General features: G+C 43.9%; 1 protein-coding gene across 1 annotated transcript in view; it reads right to left on the bottom strand.

Annotated features, from left to right (window-relative positions):
- The window catches only part of CYSTM1 (cysteine rich transmembrane module containing 1), a 72,815-nt gene that overhangs the window by 18,770 nt on the left and 39,800 nt on the right, over positions 1-14,245 (bottom strand). The gene's annotated exons all lie outside the window — the stretch shown is intronic.

Raw genomic sequence — 14,245 nt, 5'->3', positions numbered from 1 at the left:
CCACTACTACCATAGTCTTTGTAAAAACTCTCGGTGCCGTGGAGAGGCCAAAGGGCAAGGCCTTGTACTGGTAGTGGGTGTCTCCCACAGAGAACCTGAGGAACTTCCTGTGAGCCTGGTGTATCGTTATATGGAAGTAGGCGTCCTGCAGGTCTAGGGTGGCCATCCAATCCCCTTGGTTGAGGAGGGGCAGGATGTTTGGCAGGGAGATCATTCTGAATTTTTGGTGTGGAATGAAGCAATTCAGACCTCGAAGGTCCATGATGGGTCGGAGGCCTCCGTCCCTCTTGGGGATGGTAAAGTATCGGGAGTAGAACCCCTGTCCCACTTGTTTGGTCGGGACTAATTCGATTGCATCTTTCTGGAGGAGAGATTGAACTTCTCCCTGAAGTGTGGGGGATGCTGTAGTATGAATGACTGTGGGGACTGTGGGGTTTTCTTGGAATTCGATTTGATAACCCAGCCGGATTATCGATAGGACCCATCTGTCCGTAGTGATTGTGGACCATGCCTGGAAGTAAGGGAAAAGTCTGGTATGGTCAGAGTCCGAGGGGGGGGGAAGAGGGGAAAGGGCAGTCAAAGGCCCTGTTTAGATGGTCTATTCCCCTTTTGTCTGGACGGTTGAGACGAAGTCAGTGAGTACTTCGACTTTGGGTTGTATGGAGGTTTCGAATAGGTTGTGGAACCTTTTGGTCTCCATTGTTGTTCTGTGGGTTGTTTTGTCGGTATCGACCGACTCCGATGTCGACGGCTTGTGTATTGCCACTGACATCTTTTGGGGCGATAGCGCCTTCTCCATTAGCGCTGCTGCCAAGCGGCCTGCCCGGTTCTTCTTGGTCTGGCGGAAAAACTTTGCTAGGGTGACCATAATGTCTGAAGGCCAGCCAGGGACACGTGGGGGGGGGGGGGAAGGTAGGGGTGTGCGCGCGCTTTGCGCGCACGCGCCGCCGGAAACAGGAAGTGACGTCACTTCCGGTGACGGCATGCCACCACAGGAAACAGGAAGTGACATCACTTCCTGTGACATCACTTCCTGTGACATCATTTCCCCCAAATGACATCATTTCCCCCAAATGCCACTGCCGGAAACAGGAAGTGACTTCACAGCACTTCCTGTGACATCCCCAAAAATCCCCCAAATATCACCGCCGGAAACAATTTTGTTCTGAAATCCTGTATATACTTCATCAGTATATGGGATAAGGCACTTTCTCAACTGTGCTGCATAATGCAGCCTATTTATTTTGTCCTGTTTGCTCTGTTGGCTCTATCTGCGCCACCTTCATCACTTTCGGGGTGTGGATCCCCCAGTGGGGTGGTCTCCCGACTCCCTCCGCCGGCTGTTTCTGATAGCCCTGCGCCCCCTCTTTCATTTGATATGTGTCCCGTGCGGGTGCCACCCTCCCGCCGGGAGATGCCGCAAAATGAGCCCCCTTGAGGCTTATGGCGGCAGGGCTCGGGGGAAGCGAGCTAGACTGCTGTTCTTTTGAGGGGTTATAGAGTGTTTCGAGCCCGTCCCTGTGGCATCGGTCCCATCGTTGTGGGGCCCAGGGGGCCGGCGCAGCGGCACGCCGAAGCAGCCTGTCACTAATAACACAGGTCGAAATGCAGGACAGGAACCCGCAAGTGACCGACAGGCTGCTTCAGCGTGCCGCTGCGCCGGCCCCAACTCTTGATATGGCAGACAAGACTGTTATGGGAAGTACCTCTCTATTTCTGTGGCATCTGACCTCCAGGCAATGGGATTGGAAGCAACAGATGGAAGAGGATTATATGTACAACACTGCCTTTTAGAGAAGGCACACGAAGAGGGAAAAGGTTACTTGAAACTGGTGTTGATGACGCTAGTGCGACATGCAGCACCACAGCCAACTTCACTCTGGGGAACAGAAGCAGCAGGAGAAGTGGGAGGTATTCTTCTTGGAAGAACAGAATTTCAGCTATGAGAATCTAGTCACCATTTCCAGGACAATCCTGACAACTGAAATTCCATCTTGCCTTTCAATTAGTTTTAGAAGACAAGCACTAAACCAGGGGTGGCCAAACTGTAACTCTTTCACACATATTGTGTGGTTCTCAAAAGCCTCACTGCACCATTAGCCAGCTTGGAGAAGGCATTTAAAGTTTAAGTTACTTTCTTTCCACCTTTCCCTCCCCCATCTGTTTTCCTTCCTTCCTTGTCTTGCAGCTCTCAAACACCTGACGTTCATGTCTTGTGGCTCTCAAATACCTGTCGTTTATTTTATGTGGTTCTTATATTAAGCAAGTTTGGCCACCCCTGGACTAAACACGTAACCGCCCCCCCCCACACTAAAGTTTATCCATTGCCTTCATGAACAGAGGAATATCTAAAGTTTCTCTAGTCTTCATGAAGTCCCCTAGTCTTCACAAACAGAGAAATCTACAAAGCTGAACTTTCTATCATTTAGCCTTTAAAAGTCAACCATCTAGGAGCTTTCACAAGAAGCTTTATCTGAATCCAAAGTATCACCACAGCCTTAGAAGCTCATTATCTAATCAGATCCAGGGCAAAAGAAACCTTGCTTTACCATCCATGGGTGTAAACACTAGCACCAAGCACCAGTCCTCACAGTACAAATAATATGAGCAGCTCTACTTTAAAAGCAAATATGTTACCTTTGTCTTACTACTGAGCCCTTTATCTTGGCTTTATGCATCTGTTTTCTACGTGTACGCAATTCCTTAGTTAACTATTAACTCCAAATGTTCCTCACAAAATCTGCGTCTCTCCATTTTTTATTTAGTTTTGTGCAGCAACAGTTATATGAATACAGAATGTCTGCCTACAGAATGTCTATCTCCTTTACCTAACACAAGACAATAGACACAGTTTCACAATAAGAGGCTGCCTAAAATCCAGTGTGGTCTACTGCCTAGCAAGTTAGACTAGGATGTGGGAGACCTAAATACGACCCTTCCCCCAACTTTGCCACTGAAGCTTGCTGAGTGACCCTGGGCAAGTCATACCCATTGGGCCTAACCTACATCACAGGGCTGCTGTAAGGATGAAATGGAGAGAACAAGGAAAGTCTTCAAATTCCCAATTTGATATCAGCTGAGGATCTATTTATTGACTGCATAATTAGAAACAAGCACGTCTGAAACAACCGAAGCTTAAACCCCATTTCAAATAATCTCTAGAGCACCCACCCCCCCAAAAGGGACAGATTAAATCAATTCTGTTACAGCAAAAGACTACCGTTTGAATGTACGGAATGTGTTTTTATTTTGAGTGTTAACAGAAAGGGATTTTCAGCTGCTTGGGAATTCAAGTTCACAGGCATCCTACAGATGGGCAAAGATTGCATAACTGGAGAACACAAAATAAAGCTACCCCAGTCTCTCTAAACACTTAGGTAACTTGAACAGAAAGGACCTTGGTAACTGTTAGCAGGACAGACCAATGCCACAATCCAGAAAAGCTACAGAGTGCCAGCACTTTAGTTTTATCATCATCATTATTATTTTAGTTTACTCAGAAATTCCTGAATAGCAGCTTTCCAGCACTTATTATGTCAATTCCTGGCAAAACCTTAGAAGACAGAAGTCACTGAAGGACACTTGCAGGGGTCTGGACATGGACTTCCATGCCATGGTTAGCTCCTTCCCATGATCAGCAGAAACAGAATATGTTCTGTAATACACTGCAGAATACCGGCAAAATTCTACATATGCAAGATGACTGCACAAGTTTGCTCAGTTTATGCAAGTCACAGAAATCAATGTACGTAATCAGGGGTGGTTTTTTTTTTAAAAGCACAACATACACAATCCTGACTTTAAGCTGTCTGATTTTCGCCACCACTGAAATGGAAAACATGTATTATTGCTACTGCTGATGTCCCCGTTATATAACACAGGCTCTCAGCATCCGAGGCTAACTTGCTTCTACCATTAAAGTCACTTCACTGACATCTCATATGGCTGGTCTCTGGCAGTATGTAAGAGGTGCCCTGGTGGATCAAACTACTGGTACAACTTGGGGTGAGATTGCTACAACACTTAGTTGCACAGCTTTTGGGCTGGTGTATAGTACAGAACATGGTACTTCAGTGTGGTTCAACAACCCCCATGTCCATAGACTTGATGTCCAATTCCACACAACAATAGAACCATCAGCGGATGTATTAAACCCACTCCAACCTATTGGCTACCCACATTGTGCCACATCGTTGCCCCGCACCTCCGAAGACAATATGCTCTTCTTTGTGAATATAGAAAACAGGCTCCCCACTGCAGCCTTAATACTCTACACTGGCCCAGTTTTTCAGAAGTTCTTGTTACCTGGCGGCTCCGGTCTCTGACTCAGTGTATTCCCATCCAACTATCATCTTATTGTAATGGTTTTATTCTTATTTTGACTGTTTTAATTTACTATGTTTTAACTCATTAAGTATTTTATGTGATGTAATCTATCCTAAGTCCGCTAGTGGGGAGGGCAGAATATATAAATAAATATAAATAAATGAATGAATGATGAATAATTAATTAATAAAATAAAAACTAAATAAATAACTACTAAATAACTACTAAATAAATTCTAAATAAATACTAAATACTAAATAAATACTAAATAAATAAATAAATACTAAATAAATAAAAAAATGTCAAAGTAGATCTTACTAAAAATTATACCAAAATATTTATCTTCATTTCTGCAAGGAATCCCAGTCATGGCAGAGAGCTTATAAAGTACAGAAATCTGAAACCTCCCATTATCTTCTGATTTATACTCCTGTACAGCGCTAAACCTTGAAAGTATAGCAAGGGTTAGTGGAATAAATAGGCTGGGATTGCTTATCATGCACATACAGTACTGCTTAATAACTGCAGCCATTATTTATTGCTTAAAGACTCTACTGATAGCGCAAAGAGTATAAGTGGAGAGTGGACACTCCTCCAGTGTCTGAATGCATCCAACAGAGACTGAAACAGCACTAGGTTCAGTTCTCCAAAATCCAGGCAGGTATAAACAGCAGAATTTTAGGATTAAAAAGGTCTTTTCCATGACTTCTTTCTGGCTCCCAGAACATTTTGGTCTTATATGTTTGCCCCTCAATCTGAACATTTTATTTGGGGAATGCTTACCCTCCTGCTATTGAGGAAGCGCCTCAAAATCCAGAGAACTATTTTCCAGGAAAACTCATTGAACCACAAGTAACCTCAGATTAGCAGACAAGGACAAGACTTGGCTGTGCCTTTTTTGCATATTACCACCACCTCTATCCAGTCATATCCATCCTCAGCCACACAAAAAAGAACTCCCTTCTTAAACTATTTATCCATTAAAAACTTCAATTTCTTATACAACAACAGACTAGCACTGAAATTGTGGCTTGAGTTGTATGTTTTTCCACAAAGCCAATACTGTGATAAGCCTAAGGGAAGGGAACAAAGTCCAATTTTTTTGGTTAATGGTATGGAAAGAATTGTATGACTCATAGAAAGAGTGCTTTTATATACCTTACCATTTTGGTGAAGCAATTTCATTAGTTTCACCCGGGGTGAGACCAACACAGATGTTCTCCACTTGAGATTCACAGTAAAGCCGATGTGCTGGGAGCATCAAGTGACAATCTACCCATTATTTCAACTATCTGTACCTTGCCTTTCTGTCATTAAAGATTTTAACAACTCAAGCCACATTATTTAGAAGTGAATGCGGCGCACCTTATTTGGCATATTAAAAGTATAAATGCCTCAATTTTATGCATGCAAAACTGTAATTGTACCCAATATCTCAGAAAATGAGCTGTTAACTGCTGTCCGTGTCCCTTTCTTTTTGCCAAATGAAATTGGGGGGGGGGGGGAGAGGGTGGAACGAAAGCTGAAAACAGAATGTATAAGTTGTACTAACAAAACAAGAAGCATTACCTGCACAGAAATAGTTTCACATGATCATAAGGAAGCTAGCAGCAAGGATGGGGATCAGGTTAGTTTTACAGCACTGGAAACCCTGAACTTTGACACTGTACTGTCACACAGATTATACCCTATTAATTGTGGAGAGATTTAGTCACAGTTAAACAACATATATTTGGAAATATGCTGCACTTGTCCACAGTACTCATAGGAAACATTGTCTAATGCACTAGAGTGAAGATTTTATGTCAAGACATGCCATACATTGATTAAAGCCTTGCCTTAAATTTAAAATATGCAATATTTTCTCTTTGGGAAAACTGAAGTATTTAATTGCTCCTGCAAATTTTCATTTCTTTTTCTGTTAGACAAACTGGAAGTCGCTGGTTGGGGAGGGCAGTCTGTGATGTTTTCTGTTTTTTTTCTCTAGCCCTTTACATCTTTCAAGAAAGAAAAGCAGCTTAGGTGAACTGTGGAAAATTGATGGAGTTGCATCAGTGGCTAGAGGTGGCACCTCAAGGATTGGCACACGACAGGTCAACACACACTGTTGACAGTTCTCTGCTTGGAATTCCTGACTTGAATCAAGACCATAGCACATGGGGAGACGGTGCTTAAGCCTCCCCTGCAACATTTTCTTGACTTGAAATGCCCCAAGGAAAATTCTTCACTTTGATGAAAAAATCTGTATCCAGATATTCCCAACAGGGCAAACAGTGGTTTCCAGAGGTAGCGTCAGATTGGGAAAATGGTGCAGGGAGAGGACCTTACTAGCTGAATTGGATCCTTTTGCACCTGGGAAAACAGGGCTGCACAACCTGTAACTGTTGTTCATGAAATGGTCTTCTGTGGAGTCCCACAACTTTGTCCTGGAGTACCAACGGGAACTCCCAATGATGTTTGATTGGGAGACCTCATGGTGGTCATAAGGACTTTATACCACGTGAATTCGTCTGGAGAGAGCTGAACCAATTGCAAGTTAATTGGGGGTTTTTTCCTTTTAAAGAGAAAATACTATTGGTTCAGTCAATGGAGCCACATCTAACATTAACCAGAGAATGGAAGCGAGCCAATCTGCCAGCAAATTTTCCCTAGGGTTGCCAGCCCCCCAGGTCTGGGTGGGAAATCCCTTGATTTTGCAGGCTCCTCTGTGCTGCTGGCCAACTGTATTCAGAGAAACTGCACTGCTGTATATTTATTGTGAATGAGAAGGTCTCCAGGCTCCACTCCAAAAATCCCTAAGTATTTCCTGAGTAGGACCTAGTAACTTGCAGCTGCTGGAATGGCCTTGGGTCAGCCATAGTTCTCACAGAGCTGTCCTTGAAAGGGCAGCTTCTGGGAGAGCTCTCTCAGCCCCACCTACCTCACAGGGTGTTTGTTGTGGGGGAGGAAGGCAAAGGAGATTGTAGGCTGCTCTGAGACTCAGAGTGGAGGGTGGGATATGAAGATATGAAGCTGCCTTATACTGAATCAGACCTTTGGTCCATCTAAGTCAGTATTATCTTCTCAGATTGGCAGCGGCTCCTTCTCCAGGGTCTCAACCTGAGGCTTTTCACACCTATTTGCCTGGACCCTTTTTTGGAGATGCCAGGGATTGAACCTGGGACCTTTTGCTTCCCAAGCAGATGCTCTACCACTGAGCCACCATCCTTCCCCTAATATTGGATATAAATCCAATATCCTCCTCCTCCTAATTCTTTGCCAGATCTGCCTTACTAGCAGTCTCAGAGTAGGCTGCTTTAACAAAATAAAGAAATTCCAGTCTCAGGTTTAGTTCTTTCTTCTGAGAATTTCACCGAACATTAGTCATCACCTGGAATTCTCACCTATTTCTTTCTACATGCCAAACATCCTCCTCTGTGTCAGTGTGGGCACTCCCTAGGAGTTCTGATATTATGCAACCCATCCATTTGTTTCAGCAGAGTATGTGAGTTACATGAACTGATTTTCAAAGGTCTCTTATTTATATATGTCCCACTACAGACTTTTAAAGTTTCACAGTCAACAATTTAGTGATTGCTCTTAAAACAGAATTTTACTTCAGTCCCAATTAAAAGTGGCCTCTTGCAGATGATGTTATCATCTTGTCCCAAACTAAGGTTGGGCTGCAAAGGGCCTTGCAATCTTTTCCTAATTATTGTTCTTGAAAAACCTGGTGTTTAATTCCCTTCCCAAATTAGATCCTAGCTTTCATCAAGACCAGAAAATGGAACCCATCTCAATTGGCCATCAACAGGTCCAATATTGAGCAAATGAAGGTCTTCTCCTATTTGGGGATTTTATTTTCAGAAGTTCTATCTTGAACCCCTCAACTTAGAACAGTGCTTAATAAAGCTAAACCATGCACAAGCACCATGAATAGATTCTTCCATAATAAAAGGGGGGAGAGTATATTCCTGGAGCCGTGCAAGCTTTTAATTTGAAAGTTCCCCTCACCCTGTATGGCTCAGCTATATGGACTAAAGCTATCTCTGCTAACAATGATCAACCCTTAGCCCAATTTTTAAGGAAAATACTGAATATTTCCTGCTGTGTGTCAAACATTGTACTGTGGGCAGAACTTGGACAGATATCCCCGGAAACCAGAGCATGGCTTTATGCCTTTAAACTGATATTAAAACAGTTTTTTGCTGAAGTTGGTTTGTTAGCTGCTCTAAGTTGAGATACCCACAAATCAACTTGGATGAAAGCCCTGGATGAAAACTGATGATAGCTGGAATGTCGATTAATGATATTTTTGAGATGGGCAAATCCAAAGCATTTTGTCTGACCAAAAAGTGTGTCCTAGAAATCAATTATAGTAGCCTGATGAGAGCCTGCAGAGGTTGCTCACCCCTGTCTTTTGGTCTTTCTTTCCCAAGATCTTTACCCCTCTATATGTACTATTTTACCACCCAATGTTACTGTAGAGCTTTTTGTTTGCAAAATTAAATATTTTACCTACAATGAACTTACAGGGAAGTTTTTAAAATAGGCTGTATTCTGACATCTGGCCTTGTGGCTTTAAAAGGATAGATACGTCCCTGCTTGAACACATGTTTTTTTAGTGTACAAGGGACCACTATATTATTATTAATTAACCAACCATCCCCCCTGTACTCTGGAAACCCCATCTCTTTTGCTCAGTGATAAGGACCCTAAGTCAGGAATGTCAAATGTCCATCGCACAGGCCTGATCTGGCCCCCAGAGGGCTTCTGTCTGGCCCCCGAGGAATTGCCTAGGGTGTGCTTCCTTCTCCCTTTCCCCTGCTTCTGTTGTTGCCATTTTTTATTTTCTCTATAGGATTGAGGCAGCCAAGCAAAGCAGCCTCTCCTCACTCTTTCCCTCTTCCCCAGGGAAAAGGAGGGAAGAAGAGTCTCAGCCAGTGGCACAGCTAGAGCTCTATCAAAGCTAGAGCTGTGCCAGGCTCTCTCAATCACACAGCAGAGCTACAGAGCTAGGCTCCTCCTTCTTCCCCCTCTTGGGGAAGAGCAAGATGCTGCTTTGCTCGGCTGCTTCGATCCCACCAGAGAAATACAAAAACCACCTTTAAGTTCAACACAGTTTTATTCAAGAACTTTCTGCCTTTTCTCCCTCTCACCACTATACATTGCAGTCTCTCTATTCTTGCACTGCCTCATAGGAGTTGTAGTTATTTTTCTGGGGAACGACCACTGGATACCTACCGTGAGGGGTCCTTCTCCTCCGAGGACAGGAGGACACCTTGTGGGTGATTCCTAACCTTCTTGCAGGAAGGCAAGAAAGGAAGTTTGTTCTTCCTGTTCCGTTAGGGATCATCCACTTCTCAGTTCGGAACTCCGATAAGCAGTAACTCCTTAATACCTCAATATACAACTAGTTAGTAACAATCAACTAACCCCCATAACAGGAAGAATAACTTTGACAGTATTCATGGAGAAAGTATGACACTAGGATCAAAACTAATACAAAGAATAGTGTGATATCCTATTTGTGCTGTAATATGAGACAGTATCTGACTGAAAAAACCTGCTAAGATACCATTTAACCCTCTGAGCTATTGGGACTTTCTAAACAAAAGGAAAAAACAGGTGTGTTGGAGAAGGAGAAAAAACAACCCTGGGCGGGCCAAGGTGTCCTCCTGTCCTCAGAGGAGAAGGATCCCTAATGGTAAGTATCCAATGGTCATTCTCCCTCTGAGGTAGGAGGACATCCCTTGTGGGACATCCCAGTGTTCCAATTAGGGTGAGGAAATGTTGTCCTCCTCCTCCACCACCTGTTGCAGTATGCGGCGGCCGAAGGCTGCATCCGCTGAAGAGTAAGCATTAATCTTATAGTGTCTTATGAAAGTAGAGACAGACGACCAAGTGGCAGCCCTGCAAACCTCCACAACTGATGCTTTCTTAGCCAGGGCCGCACTGGTAGCCACACTGCACACAGAATGTGCCATAATCCCTGTGGGAACAGGAACATTTTGAATCTTGTAGGCCTCGGCAATGCAAAGTCTGATAGTTTTACTAATGGCAGCTGTAGACATCTCTTTTCCCCACGTAAGGTGGAGAAAAATTAATAAAGAGTGTGTCTGTTTTGCATATTTTTTCTGTACAGAGGATGTAACACTTCAGGGCACATCTCACGTCCAAGGTATTCCAGATTTTTTCCCTTGGATGGGATGGTTGAGGACAAAATGTAGGCAAGTAGATTTCTTGTTCCTGATGGAAAGATGATGAAAACTTGGGTCTGAAAGTGGGATCTGTCCTTAACACCACCTTATCTTTGTGGAACACACAAAACTCTGACTTAACTGACAGAGCCCCGAGTTCTGAAACCCATCGTGCTGATGTTATTGCCACTAGAAACAGGGCTTTCGTCCTGAGATGCGTCATGGATGAATCTGTGATGGGCTCAAAAGGTGACTTAGTTAATGCTGAAAGAACTGTATTTAGGTGCCAAGTGGGAAACGTATGGACTTGAGGACGTTGAGACAATGTCGCACCTCTAAGAAAACATGAGATATGAGGATGTTTAGACAGCGGAACCTTGTCTACTCTGGGAAGGACCGAAGTTAAGGCTGCCACTTGCCTTCTTAAGGTTGTTGCATGTAGCCCTAAGGATAACCCTTCTTGAAGAAAAGCAAAACTTCTTTCAGTTTTGGTTTTATGTAGTTGACACCTTTTCTTCATTCCCATCTAACGAAAGCTTTCCAAGTGATGTTATATATCCTCTGTGTAGATGGCCTTCTAGATGCTATCATGATGTTAGTCACGGACTGTGAATAACCTAATCGTAGTAGGCTGTTGCCTCTCAACCACCATGTGGTCAAACGTAACCACCCCAGATGTGGATGAACTATTGGACCCTGCTGTAGAAAATCCTCTCACACAGGCAGAGTTAGTGGAGGTTCTAGGGACAGTTCCCTTAGATCTGCGAACCAGAGACGACAAGGCCAGCAGGGAGCTATTAAGATTATCTCGGCTCTCATCTCCCTGATCCTCTGAATTAGTCTGGGTATGAGTGGAATGGGAGGGAATGTGTAAAATAGTTCCTCTGGCCATGGAGCTGTTAGGGCATCCGTTGCTTCTGCCGTTTTGCAGAAGTAGCGGGTGAAGAAGCATTTCAGCTGATAGTTTGTGTTGGAAGCAAAGAGATCCACTTGAGGATGACTGAAATGTCTCAAAATCTGAAGAAACACTTCTCGGTTTAGGGACCATTTTCCTTGCCTTATCTCCTGGCGACTCAGCCAGTCCGCGCTGATGTTGTCCACTCTCTTCACATGCTCCACTCTGATCGATAAGAAACATGTTTGAGCCCACTTGAAAAACTGACAAGCTTCCCTGTGAAGATTCTTCTATCTGGATCCCCCCGCTTGTTTATGTAGGCTTTTGTCGCAATATTGTCTCTCCTGACTAGTACATGAGTTTTGCGCAACGCAGGGGAAAAGTGAATCAATGCCAGTTGCACTGCTCGCAGTTCTAGAATGTTGACAGGTAGTCGTGACTCCTCTTGAGACCATCTTTCCTGAATGGGGGAGTTCTGTGAATATCTGAAGGCATTCTGGAATCCAGAAGATTTGACCCCTGGACAGGTTGTAAGTCTTCGTCCACCAAAGGCTTGATTTGACTGCAAGGGGAACCCTGATAGGCATATCCACTTTTTTGCGATATTTTGATTTGATAGGGTAAGAGAAACTCCTGGAGTCCTCTCGCATGAAACCTTTCCCACTGAACTGTGTCGATTGTGGAGATCAACAGACCCTGTAGCCTGGCCAGGTTCATCAGGTTGGAAAACTTGTTCTTGACCACAGCAATCGATGCCTCTCTGATCCTTATGACTTTTGAAGCTGGAAGGTAGAGACGAGTTGATTTTGTATCCAATATCACTCCCAGATGTTCCAAACGATGGCTTGGGGTTAGAGAACTCTTCTGAATGTTCACCATGAATCCTAGAGACTGGAGGCAGTTGATTGTTGTCAGAGTGTCTGCGTTGGCTCTGTCCATCGAAGGAGCCTGTATTAAGATATCGTCCAGATAAGAGTGGATCCGAATGCCCTTCTCTCTGAGCATGATAATTGGGGTTACTAAAATCTTCATGAATACTCTCGGTGCCGATGCTAGGCCGAATGGAAGGGCTCAAAACTTAAAATGTTGATCCTGGTAACAGAAACATAGAAACTTCCTGTGGCCCGGAAAAATTGGTACATGCAGGTAAGCTTCTGTGAGATCTATCGATGTCAACAGCTCCTGTGGTTGTAGGGCTTCTGTGATAGTCCTGAGGGTTTCCATTCTGAAATGTTTTGAGACTACAAATTTGTCCGCATATTTTAGATCCAATATAGAGCGCCAGTCTCCTGACTTTTTCGGGACCGTGAAAAAGATTGAGTATATTCCTTGTTGATGTTCCTGAATTGGGACCCTCTCTATGGGTCTGATGTCGAGGAGGTGTTGAATTGCTTCCATGGTTCTTTTTATTTTCTTTGGGTTTCTGTGTGATAGAGAAAGAAGGAAATGAGAATGAGGAATAGAGTGGAACTCTATTTTGTAACCCTCAGAAACAATCTCGACACCACTTATCTGCAGGAGAAAGACTCCATTGGTTTGTGAAGTGTAAGAGACGGGCTCTAACTGGAAGGAGGGTATAGTCATGCCTTGGTTTGCTTGGAGTCTCTGTCAGCTCTAACTGACTGCTTGGTGCCTGCTTTTCCGAATCTGCCTGAAAAGTTTTGTCTATGAAAGGAAGGCTTTTGATTCCAGGAGGATCTGTGAAAATCCTGATTTGACCTTGGCAAGGTGTGTTGAGTCCAAAAGGATGAAGAAAAGGGTTGTCTTCTGTCTTGTTTGTGTAGAAACTTTGGCATTGCTTTCTTTTTAACCTTGGTTTCTACTAGAATCTTATCCAGTTCTTCACTGAAAAGATGTCCACCATGGAAAGGATAAGCTATGACGATGTTTTTGGAGTGAGAGTCGGCCGACCAGGCCCAAAGCCACACCGAACACCTGGCAGTTGAGGCAGAAGAGATTACATATGACGCGAAGACCATAGAATCCAATGCTGAATCAGTGAGAAAAGATATAGCCTTTAAAATCCTGTTTGCCCCATCAAGAGCCTTTGAATTTTCCTGAGGTAACATCGGAATTAACTTTCTCATCCAGACTATGCTCACTCTGGCTGCCATAGACCCCACAGCGGAAGCTTTCAAAACCATTGCTGTACCCTCATGAGGTTTTTTTGTCTGTTTTTTTTGTCAAGGCTAGAAAACCTTGGCCATCTTCTGATACTAGACCAGAACTTTGCAGTGCCATGACTGGTGCGTCTACCAAAGGGACCTTAAGAAATTGCTCTGTAAAGGAATATAGGTGGTATAACTTTTTGAGAAAACCCGGATATTGCTTGTTTGCAAGGGGGTTTTGCCACTCGGTTCCCATTTGCCTCTCAAAATATTGTGGGAAGGGAAAGGCTTTCCCTGCAGAGGTCTGCTTAGGAAAAAATTCTGCATCCCCTTTTTTGTGTCTCTTTTTAGACTGATGTTCCTGATCCTCATCTACATCAGGATCATCATGCAAGTCTAGTGCCATCAACGTCTTAAATAGCAAGTAGGAATGATCCTCTGCCTTAAAGAACCTGACTGAAGGTTCTGGAACCTCTATGTTTGACTCTTCCTCTGAAGAGAATTCACCTTCTTCTCTTGCACTATGTTCCTCCCCCCCCCCCCCGAGCTTGCTGCCCCCATGGAGAAATCTCTGTTGTCGTGGCTAGCTGTCTCTGTGCAGCCTTAGTTGGCCAACAGGATCCCACAGAACATCTCTGTCTAGAACGGGGGGATGGGGAGGAAGAAGAAGAGGACCGAGGTGACCTGCGCTTTCTCCTAACCCTTTTTTCACGGCATTTTGAAAAACCTTCCAATAT

The sequence above is a fragment of the Heteronotia binoei genome, chromosome 14 (genome assembly GCF_032191835.1).
Source record: "Heteronotia binoei isolate CCM8104 ecotype False Entrance Well chromosome 14, APGP_CSIRO_Hbin_v1, whole genome shotgun sequence".
Lineage (NCBI taxonomy): Eukaryota > Metazoa > Chordata > Lepidosauria > Squamata > Gekkonidae > Heteronotia > Heteronotia binoei.
The sequence above is the reverse complement of the archived record's forward strand: the minus strand, read 5'-3'. Positions and strand labels throughout refer to the sequence as shown.